This window comes from Ahaetulla prasina, chromosome 14 (assembly GCF_028640845.1).
Source record: "Ahaetulla prasina isolate Xishuangbanna chromosome 14, ASM2864084v1, whole genome shotgun sequence".
Taxonomy (NCBI): domain Eukaryota; kingdom Metazoa; phylum Chordata; class Lepidosauria; order Squamata; family Colubridae; genus Ahaetulla; species Ahaetulla prasina.
In genome coordinates this window covers 10,678,886-10,691,006 of record NC_080552.1, presented here as the reverse complement: position 1 = coordinate 10,691,006, position 12,121 = coordinate 10,678,886, and the positions used below count along the sequence as shown (strand labels likewise).

At 40.4% G+C, this 12,121-nt stretch overlaps 1 protein-coding gene across 2 annotated transcripts in view; it reads right to left on the bottom strand.

Annotated features, from left to right (window-relative positions):
- Positions 1-12,121, bottom strand: part of SEPTIN12 (septin 12) — a 113,957-nt gene that overhangs the window by 88,420 nt on the left and 13,416 nt on the right. The gene's annotated exons all lie outside the window — the stretch shown is intronic.

The following is a 12,121-nucleotide window of genomic DNA, read 5'->3' as shown; positions in this document are numbered from 1 at the left end:
CTACAGAAGAAAGCAAGAAAGGACACAAAAACCATCCGTTAGACCAACAGCGCTCAAATGTGTTGCCTTTGTTGTACAGATTCCTTTGAAACTGTGGGGCTGTTGAATATGTCAGTTCTCCAGCTGGGTCCCAGCTTTTATCAAATCAAAGGCTATTTCTGTTCTTATATATTTGAATGGCCTTTACTGTTTCAGCATTACATTCTCTGGTTTCTCTTCAGCTCATACAAACCTTCCAACTTTTACTACGGATTTCCGTGGAGACAGATGTTTATGTGTTTATAACTAATTTTTTCGAGGGTCTCCCTCCCTTCCCAACTTTTAGCTAGGGCTGTGTGTTTATCTTTTATTATTATTATTATTATTTAGTTCTTATAGTGTATAGGTTTTATCTTTTTAATATTGGAAACCTCTCGGAGTTACCTCGTGGCAGGGGAGGGCTGCTGGAGGTTCGGGAGAACCTCTAGCTAAGATTCTGTGTGGTTTGGAGAACCCCCCCAAATCCCGCTCCTGGCTGGCCCCGCCCACCCCCTCCCCTCCCCTCCCAAGGGTCCCCATGCGGCCCGTTTTGGATGCAGGTAAGTTTATGAAGCACGTGGAGGCTCAGGGAGGGCGAAAAACGGGCCTACGGGAAGTTCGGGAAGGCTAGAAACAGGCCCGTTTCTGGCCTCCGGAGCCTGGGGAGGCTGTTTTCACTCTCCCGGAGACTTGAGGAAAGCCTCCGGAGCCCAGAGAGAGCAAAAACATCCCCCACCCCCCATGGTGCAGGAGGCCGACTAGGACACGCCCACCATGGCCACTCCCACCCAGCAACCAGGCAGAGAACCCCTTGCTAAAAAATTTTAAGCCCACCTCTGCCTTGTGGTCAAGAAATTTAACAAACAAACAATAATTTAAAAACAACAACACCAAGCTCATCTTACAAAAAAATACACATCTGATGATAGGCTGCCGAGCCGGTTTTCTTTAAGAGATATATTTTTAGGGAGAAGGTGGGAGGCTATCTCAGCATCTGATTGCGAAAATGTGTACAGATACACCTCAAGTTACGACCATAATTGAGCCCATTGAGCCCCCCACCACCCCGCAAGGACGGTTATAAATCACGACAGTCATAAATAACCTTTAGGACATGGCAGTCATAAAGGTCCAATCACACGACTGGATCCAATTTTATGACCAACTTCCCTATCTTTTTGAAAACTATTATTAAAAGAATTCTTTCTAAATGGAATGGAATGGAATGGAATGGAATAAAAATAAGAAGTAGAATAGAAATAAGAAGTAGAATAGAATAGAAATAAGAATGAAGAGAAGAGTAGAGTAGAGTAGAATAGAATAGAATGGAATGGAATGGAATGGAATAGAATGGAATAGAATGGAATAGAATAACAGAGTTGGAAGGGACCTTGGAGGTCTTCTAGTCCAACCCCCTGCTTAGGCAGGAAACTCTACACCTCTTCAGGCAAACGGTTATCCAACTTCTTCTAAAAATCTTCCAGTGTTGGAGCATTCACAACTTCTGCAGGCAAGTCATTCCATTGTTCTTACAGTCAGGAAATTTCTCCTGAGTTCTAGGTTGCTTCTCTCCTTGATTGGCTTCCCTCCATTTTTGTCCTGCCCTCAGGCAAATGAAGCAGAGAGTTCCCTGGGCACCAAGGGAAGGAGCCTTAATCTATAGGTTGCCCTATTTCAGCCAAAGTTTTTGCCAAATATGGGGCATACAGATGCTTCTTCAAAACCACGGGCTCTACAAACCCCATCACCACCACAACCTGTGAAACCCAATAATAAGGTGGTTTGGGGAGCCTTTGATGTGGGCTGGAGGTGCGAATCCCGCTGACTGCTGGAGATGAGGAAGATAAAATTGCATCTCCTAAAAACAGACAATTGGAGACCGGAGAGCTAAATTTCAGCAGTTGCTGCCTTTCTGTCTTCTCCAGCTGGGGTGGAAGGAGCCCAGAGAAAAATGCTAATATTTCAAATATATTCATATTCTTATTTCTAGTTTACAAAACATCTGACTCCTATACCCTGCTTTGGCTGGGAACTCTGCTCTAGATTTTGCAGGGTTTTCCATATAAGGACACGAAACACTGCAAATCAGGACCATGAAACCTGATGTTCTCCAGAAGTTTTGGGCACCTCTTTTTTTTTTTTCCCCCTTTTGGTCTTTGTAGGTATTTTTTTTTTTTTAATGGCAGGCCATAGAGCTGACACATGCGAGATAAAAGTGAATACTGTTCTGAATTAATTTAATCAGGGATAGCTCTACTACCGCAGAAGTGAGTGGATAACCTGGAGGTATTTATGAAAGCTTGCTTACATTTCAAACAGAGCAATTATCTCTACAAGCAGGAGGAGGAGGAGGAGGAGGAGGAGGGCAGCAGCAAAGGAATTGCTTGCAGCAAATGGCACAACGCCCCAAAAGCATTCAAAACAAGTCAGTTAGGTGACAAAGAAGAATGTGATATTGTACCCCAAGGACCTGGGCAACCTCCTCCAAGAGTGTTTTGTTCCTTGGTTAACCAGAATGGTTGTTGTTGTTGTTGTTGTTGTTGTTGTTGTTGTTATTATTATTATTATTTATTGGATTTCTAGACTGCCCTTCTCCCGAAGGACTCAGGGCGGTGTACAGCCAAGATAAAACATAAACCATATACAATTAAAAACTGAATTAAGAAACTTATACAATTGGCCAAAAAGTTAAAATATTTAAAATCTAAAAACCCCAAATTTAAAACATAAATAGAATATGAAATTTAAAAATCTAGACAGTTTAAGAAAAAACTTAAGCCAGCCCCGCGCGAATGAACAAATGTGTTTTCAATTCGCGGCGGAAGGTCCGAAGGTCAGGTATTTGGCGTAAACCAGAGGGAAGTTCGTTCCAGAGAGTAGGAGCCCCCACAGAGAAGGATCTTCCCCTGGGGGCCGCCAGCCGACATTGTTTAAGGTTGTGGCCTTAAAAAAAACAGTTCTTTAGTGGAGCGATCAAAGATGACTTCCCTCTTTTGCAGGTCTGTAAGCACCGGCCAATCTCAACACATGGACAACTTAGTCCAGTTCAATGGTGGGTTTCAAAAAATTTTTTACGACCGGTTCTGTGGGTGTGGCTTGGTAGGCGTGGCATGGCTTGGTGGGCGTGGCAGGGGAAGAATACTGTAAAATCTCCATTCCTGCCCCACTCCAGGGGAAGGATACTGTAAATCTCCATTCCCTCCCCAATCCAAGGAAAGGATACTGCAAAATCCCCATTTCTTCCCGATCAGCTGGGACTTGGGAGGCAGAGAATAGATGGGAGCCGGACCAGTCAGAATTTTTACTACCGATTCTCTGAACTACTCAAAATTTCTCCTACCGGTTCTCCAGAACTGATGAGGACCTGCTGAAACCCAGCTCTGGTCCAGTTGACCTATTCTCCAAAGCACTCGAGGGCAAGACAAGAAGTAACGGACGGAAGTTTATTCAAGAGAAATCCAAGCTAGAATTAAGGACAAATGTCTGAACAGTGAGAATCTATTTCTCCAGCCTTACTCTTTTCTCTGAATTCAATTACTTGACCTGCCCTTCCATTTAATCAAACAGGAGAAGCAAAGGCTAAGATGTTAACTTCTCGGTCCCTCTGATATTTTTTTTTTAACTAAATCAACTGCTTCCCCCAAAGGGGAAGAGACTTAATACAATCAGTTCCTTAAAGAGACCTGATTTAAATGTTTGCACTTAATATTATCTGTTGGTCTGTGGCTTAAGAAAAGAGACTTTAATGCAATTTGTGGCTCCAGGATCTTTTTTTCATCTTTCATGAATGTTCTGTGTCCATTAAGAAATCAGAAGCCCTGGTAAAAATACGACTCACAAATGAAAAAAGTTATCTGGGCACACACACACACACACACACATACACTTAAGAGTGTTCACCCATCAGGATCCTAGTCCAGCATTGTCTTCACAAAGAATGTGAATTTAAGGATCATGGGGTTTTTTTGGCTTAGTGTCTTTCCAAAACTTAAATGGCTTTGCATGGACATATATATCATTTATTTCCAAAATAATACAGGTCATATCTACAGTAGTGGCCAAAACTGTGGAAATCTTTTGGGAAAAGTGTATTTTTGAGGTTTGATGGCTAATAACACCACTTTTTTTTGGGGGGGGGGAGTTTCAAGATAATCCTATTCCACTGCTGGAATGGCCTGGGAATAGCCCAGAGCTTCACCCAATTGAAAATCTATGGAGCCGACCAGTGGTGGGATTCAGCCAGTTAGCACCACTTCGGGAGAACCGGTTGTTAACCTTCTGAATCAAGAAGAGGGCCGTGAAAATATTTACAGACCCCTCGCATCCAGGGCATAAACTGTTTCAACTCCTACCCTCAAAACGACGCTATAGAGCACTGCACACCAGAACAACTAGACACAAGAACAGTTTTTTCCCGAAGGCCATCACTCTGCTAAACAAATAATTCCCTCAACACTGTCAAACTATTTACTGAATCTGCACTACTATTAATCGTCTCATAGTTCCCATCACCAATCTCCTTCCACTTATGACTGTATGACTGCAACTTGTTGCTGGCAATCCTTATGATTTATATTGATATATTGACCATCAATTGTGTTGTAAATGTTGTACCTTGATGAAGGTATCTTTTCTTTTATGTACACTGAGAGCGTATGCACCAAGACAAATTCCTTGTGTGTCCAATCACACTTGGCCAATAAAATTCTATTCTATTCTATTCTATTCTTTTAACTGTTTTAACTGTTATTTTAACTTTTTATATGTATTTTTAATTGCCTGTGAACCGCCCTGAGTCCCTAGGGAGATAGGGAGGTATACAAATATGAAAAATAAATAAATATAAATAAATAAATTCTATTCTATTCTATTCTATTCTATTCTATTCTATTCTATTCTATTCTAATGCAGTCTGTTATTAACACAGCTGCTTGCAATTACTGCAGGTTCTAGTCCCACCAGGCCCAAGGTTGACTCAGCCTTCCATCCTTTATAAGGTAGGTAAAATGAGGACCCAGATTGTTGGGGGCAATAAAAGTTGACTTTGTATATAATATACAAATGGATGAAGACTATTGCTTAACACAATGTAAGCCGCCCTGAGTTTTCAGAGAAGGGCGGGATATAAATTCAAATTAAAAAAAATTCATAATTTTAAATCCCGAGAACCACTAATATGATTTTTTTAAAAAGATAAATAGTATTTAGTGCAGTATAAAAAATGCAAATAATTTTTCTGCGGACCACCAAAATTTTCTCGCGGACCACCAGTGGTCCACAGACCACTGGTTGGTGACCACTGCTATAAAAGATGACACTGGGATGACCATGGGAAGCTCTGAAGGAGGCAGTGCGAGACAGCGGGGCATGGAGAATGCTGAAACATAGAGTGGCCAAGGGTTGGACATGACTGAATGGTAGACAATGATGACAAAGTCAATTTGGGAGTCCCATCATTAGGACCAGGTAAATCCTCTGTGGTCTATTTTAAGGCACAAAGAAGAGGGAGTCAAGTTATTCTCCAAAGCACCAGAGGGCAGGACAAGAAGCAATGGGTGGAAAGTAATCAAGGAGAAGCAAAGGCTAAGATGTTAACTACTCGGTCCCTCTGATATTTTTTTTTAACTAAATCAACTGCTTCCCCCAAAGGGGATGAGACTTAATACAATCAGTTCCTTAAAGATTTACATGTTTGCACTCAATGTTATCTGTTGGTCTGTGGCTTAAGAAAAGAGACTTTAATGCAATTTGTGACTCCAGGATCTTTTTTTCATCTTTCATGAATGTTCTGTGACCATTAAGAAATCAGAAGCCCTGGTAAAAATACGACTCACAAATGAAAAAAGTTATCTGGGCACACACACACACACACACTTAAAGTGTTCACCCATCAGGATCCTAGTCCAGCATTGTCTTCACAAAGAATGTGAATTTAAGGATCATGGGGTTTTTTTGGCTTAGTGTGTTTCCAAAACTTAAATGGCTTTGCATGGACATATATATCATTTATTTCCAAAATAATACAGGTCATATCTACAGTAGTGGCCAAAATTGTGGAAAACTTTTGGGAAAAGTATATTTTTGAGGTTTGATGGCTAATAACACCACTTTTTTTGGGGGGGGAGTTTCAAGATAATCCTATTCCACTGCTGGAATGGCCTGGGAATAGCCCAGAGCTTCACCCAATTGAAAATCTATGGAGCCGACCAGTGGTGGGATTCAGCCAGTTCGCACCACTTCGGGAGAACCGGTTGTTAACCTTCTGAATCAAGAAGAGGGCCGTGAAAATATTTACAGACCCCTCGCATCCAGGGCATAAACTGTTTCAACTCCTACCCTCAAAACGACGCTATAGAGCACTGCACACCAGAACAACTAGACACAAGAACAGTTTTTTCCTGAAGGCCATCACTCTGCTAAACAAATAATTCCCTCAACACTGTCAAACTATTTACTGAATCTGCACTACTATTAATCGTCTCATAGTTCCCATCACCAATCTCCTTCCACTTATGACTGTATGACTGCAACTTGTTGCTGGCAATCCTTATGATTTATATTGATATATTGACCATCAATTGTGTTGTAAATGTTGTACCTTGATGAACGTATCTATTCTTTTATGTACACTAAGAGCGTATGCACAAAGACAAATTCCTTGTGTGTCCAATCACACTTGGCCAATAAAATTCTATTCTATTCTATTCTATTCTTTTAACTGTTTTAACTGTTATTTTAACTTTTTATATGTATTTTTAATTGCCTGTGAAGCGCCGTGAGTCCCTAGGGAGATAGGGAGGTATACAAATATGAAAAATAAATAAATATAAATAAATAAATTCTATTCTATTCTATTCTATTCTATTCTATTCTATTCTATTCAATTAACACAGCTGCTTGCAATTACTGCAAGTTCAAGTCCCACCAGGCCCAAGGTTGACTCAGCCTTCCATCCTTTATAAGGTAGGTAAAATGAGGACCCAGATTGTTGGGGGCAATAAAAGTTGACTTTGTATATAATATACAAATGGATGAAGACTATTGCTTAACACAATGTAAGCCGCCCTGAGTTTTCAGAGAAGGCGGATATAAATCAAATTTAAAAATTCATATTTTAAATCCGAGGACCACTAATTTTTTAAAAAGATAAATAGTATTTAGTGCAGTATAAAAAATGCAAATAATTTTTCTGCGGACCACCAAAATTTTCTCGCGGACCACCAGTGGTCCACAGACCACTGGTTGGTGACCACTGCTATAAAAGATGACACTGGGATGACCATGGGAAGCTCTGAAGGAGGCAGTGCGAGACAGAGGGGCATGGAGAATGCTGAAACATAGAGTGGCCAAGGGTTGGACACGACTGAATGGTAGACAATGATGACAAAGTCAATTTGGGAGTCCCATCATTAGGACCAGGTAAATCCTCTGTGGTCTATTTTAAGGCACAAAGAAGAGGGAGTCAAGCTATTCTCCAAAGCACCAGAGGGCAGGACAAGAAGCAATGGGTGGAAAGTAATCAAGGAGAGAAGCAACCTTGAACTAAGGAGAAAATTTAGAGTTTAGAACAATTAATCCGTGGAACAACTTGCCTCCAGAAGTTGTGAATGCTCCAATACTGAAAGTTTTTAAGAATAGAATAGAATAGGATTTTTTATTGCCCAAATGTGATTGGGCACACAAGGAATTTGTCTTGATGCATATGCTCTCAGTGTACATTAAAGAAAAAATCATCAAGAATTTTAAAGTACAACACTTAATGATAGTCATAGGGTACAAATAAGCAATCAGGAACCAATCAATATCAATATAAATCGTAAGGATACAAGCAACAAAGTAACAGTCATACAGTCATAAGTGGGAGGAGATGGGTGATGGGAACGATGAGAAGATTAATAGTAGTGCAGATTTAGTAAATAGTTTGACAGTGTTGAGGGAATTATTTGTTTAGCAGAGTGATGTTGGATAACCATTTGTCTGAAGTGGTGTGGGGTTTCCTGCCTAAGCAGAGGATTGGACAAGAAGACCTCCAAGGTCCCTTCCAACTCTGTTATTCTATTCTGTTCTGTTCTGTTCTGTTCTGTTCTGTTCTGTTCTGTTCTGTTCTGTTCTGTTCTACTCTACTCTATCCCAGGGGTCTCCAACCTTGGTCCCTTTAAGACTTGTGGACTTCAACTCCCAGAGTCAACAAACTCTGGAAGTTTGTTTGTTTTTTTGTTTTGTCACAACAGTGTATATAAGCATAAGCATGAAAATAACTGTATAATATATAAGCATATATATGAGCATAAGTATGTAATAACTATATTAATTGGATATAATGAAAGGAAACAATAGGACAGGAACGGTAGGCACGTTTGTGCTCTTATGCATGCCCCTTATAGACCTCTTAGGAATGGGGTCAATAGTAGAGAGTTTTTGGTTGAAGCTTTGGGGATTTTGAGAAGAGACCACAGAGTCAGGTAGTGTGTTCCAAGTATTAATAACTCTGTTACAGAAGTCGTATTTTCTGCAATCAAGATTGAAACAGTTAACATTGAGTTTAAATCTATTGTTTGCTCTTGTATTGTTGTGATTGAAGCTGAAGTAGTCTTCAACAGGAAGGACATTGCAATAGATGATTCTTTGAGTTAAACACAGGTCCTGTTGAAGGCGGTGGAGTTCTAAATTTTCTAAACCCAGGATTTCAAGTCTGGTGGCATAAGGTATTTTGTTGTATTCAGAGGAGTGGAGAACTCTTCTTGTAAAATATTTCTGGACACGTTCAATTGTATTGATGTCTGAAATGTGGTATGGTTCCAGACAGGCGAGCTGTATTCAAGAATTGGTCTAGCAAATGTTTTATAAGCTCTGGTTAGCAGTGTAGTGTTTCTGGAGAAGAAGCTACGTAAGATTAGGTTTACAACTCTTAAAGCCTTTTTTGCGATGTAGTTACAGTGGGCTTTGGCACTTAGATCATTGGATATGAAAACTCGAAGGTCTTTAACAGGGTGGGGTCATCTGTAAGGTAATGTCCGTCGAGTTTGTATTTAGTGTTTAGATTCTTTTTTCCAATGTGTAAGACAGAGCATTTGCTGGCTGAGATTTGGAGTTGCCAAGTTTTTGACCATTCTGACACAAAGTCAAAGTCAGTTGAAGTCTACAAGTCTTAAAGGGACCAAGGTTGGAGACCCCTGTTCGATCCTATATTACTCTTTCTTCTCTTCTCTTCTCTTCTCTTCTCTTCTCTTCTCTTCTCTTCTCTTCTCTTCTCTTCTCTTCTCTTCTCTTCTCTTCTCTTCTCTTCTCTCTGAGTCCTAAGCATGGCAGCAGCTCGAAGCAAACCGACAAAAAGCCAGCTTCAGTTCATTTATTTGCCTGCCCTCTGCCCTCCAGCTGTTTTCTCCAGCACCTGCTCTGAGTGTCCATCACAAAGGAGAACCTTTTCCCACCTCCCTGGGGGTGTGAAGGAGCCCTTTGCTCCTGCCCTTTGCCTCCCACTGCCCTTCATCCTCTCTCCTCCAACACCTCCAGCAGCTGACCCCCCTCTGAACCAAATGGAGAACATGACAGCAAACACTCCGTCACTGTCACTGGGGAATCAAAAGGCTGGCTGGAGGGACTCCAAACATCCGTGCAGCTGGAAGGGCCCCGGTGCAAAAAAACTGACCCAGGGAGAGAATGAAGGCAGACGAGCAACAATTGGTTGAGAGCCAAAGATAGGGATTTGATGCTATCTTCCAACCCCCAAACATTGGGGGTTTTGACCTGCACCGGAGAAGTTTTAGCAGAAGAAACTAGGTAAGAAGGGAAGGAAGGGTTCAATGCAGGGGTAAAATGCTCCCGGTTCAGACCGGATCATCTGATCCGGTAGTTCGGTTCTGCAACCCAACAAGAAAAACACAGACTTCAGAGGATAATTAGAACTGCAGAAAAAATAATGGCTACCAACCTGCCTTCCATTGAGGACCTGTATACTGCACGAATCAAGAAGAGGGCCATGAAAATATTTACAGACCCCTCGCATCCAGGACATAAACTGTTTCAATTCCTACCCTCAAAACGATGCTATAGAGCACTGCACACCAGAACAACTAGACACAAGAACAGTTTTTTCCCGAAGGCCAGCACTCTGCTAAACAAATAATTCCATCAACACTGTCAGACTATTTACTGAATCTGCACTACTATTAATCGTCTCATAGTTCCCATCACCAATCTCCTTCCACTTATGACTGTATGACTATAACTTGTTGCTGGCAATCCTTATGATTTATATTGATATATTGATCATCAATTGTGTTGTAAATGTTGTACCTTGATGAACGTATCTTTTCTTTTATGTACACTGAGAGCATATGCACCAAGACAAATTCCTTGTGTGTCCAATCACACTTGGCCAATAAAATTCTATTCTATTCTATTCTATTCTAGTGATGGCAGGGGGTGGTTTGGAGAACCGGTAGCAAAAATCCCTGCCCCCCCCCCCAATGCCTAGCTGAACCTTGCGATCATCAGAGGGTGGGTTTTTTTACTTTTAAAAGCATTTTTTCTAAGAATTTGGTGGATTATGCAGAATGTTCTGAAGAAGAAGATAAAGTTCCTACTGCAATTTTTCCTTTTGGGAATAACAACAGACTGTACAGTGATTGAGACTAAATTGATTTTGAACTTAATAACAGCAGCAAGACTGTTGATTGGACAATATTGGAAGAAAAAAGAATTACCCACAATAGAAGAATGGATATTGAAAGTTTCCAATTTGGCTGAGATGGCTAAAATCTCAGCCTTCTTGAAAGACAGTACACAAGAAAAATATCTAAACGAATGGAAGAATTGGACTGATTATATTCAAAATAGATATCAGATTAAGAAATTTCAGATTGCCTTTGAATGAAGGATGTTGTTTTTAATTTTAATGGAAGAAGTCAGGTTATGTCAGAGAGAAGGATTATAATTGAGACTTCCGGTTTGGCACCGTAGGTGATGGCGGTGATCTTTACGATCACCAACCTCTGGATTATGTGGAATCGCTAGGACAGCTTAAATCTGCTGTCCAGCGGTTCGGAAAACCCCTTCTTCGGGAGAAGGAGAAGGTGGTGAGCTGAGGGCAGAGGTTGAATTTCCCTAAAGCCCCTGAGAAAAAAGGGGTTTGAAGGGTTAAGTTCCCTCCAGTAACCCGAAGTGCTCCAGATCCGAGGATTCTTCTGCTTTGGCGGAACCAATCACCACGACCAAACGCCGAGATTTATTTTGGACAATAAAGGATTATACCGGACAGAACGAAAGTGGGAGAACTTTATGCAAGTAGCCAAGCCGATTCCCCGATACTTTGTAACAAGCTTGAAAACAGTAAAAAAATGGAGGCGAATTGTTAACAAGTTAACGAGTGGAAAGCGAAAGCGATACTTTCAGCGTTGGGTCTGCAGTTGGTAATTTGCATGTTACTTGCTGCTTTTACTCTTTAACTCTTTGCTGCCTGCTGATAGAATCTAGGGGAGATTTTTAAATACTGCTTTAAAAGACTGTGTTTTTTAGAGGTTAAGAAGATTTAAAGTGAATATTAAGTTGGAAATAAATAAATATATAATTTTATAGAAGATGGCAGCCAAACAATTAAAGTCTACTGTAACAAAGAGCTCTGGAACTTTATCAGCTGGTGCCTCTCCAGCTCATACAGCAGAGACTAGAACATTGAATTTAGAGGCGTTACAAGAGAACTTAAAAGGCTTTATAGAAGAAAAATTTAAAGTAATAACTGATGAGATGTCTGAAATGAAAGAGCAGATATCAGAAATTCAAGTGGGAAATAAAGAAGTTAAAGAAGGATTTGTAATGGCAGTACGAAGTTTGGCAACGAATGTGATTTTATTGGAGGAGGAGGTTGAAGAAATTAAGCAACATAATTTAAAATTAGAAAATAAAATGGATGAATTTCAAAGTAAAATGGAAAAAAACAGAGGATGAAATAGTTTTGATACAATATAGAAATATGGAATTTGCTCTTAGAATTCGAGGTTTGAAAGAAAATAAGGAAGAGAATTTAAGGGAAATTTTTTCTGAAGTATTTGCTGAGATATTAGCAGCTCGTCCAGCAGATGTGGCTTATCAAATTGATAAAATA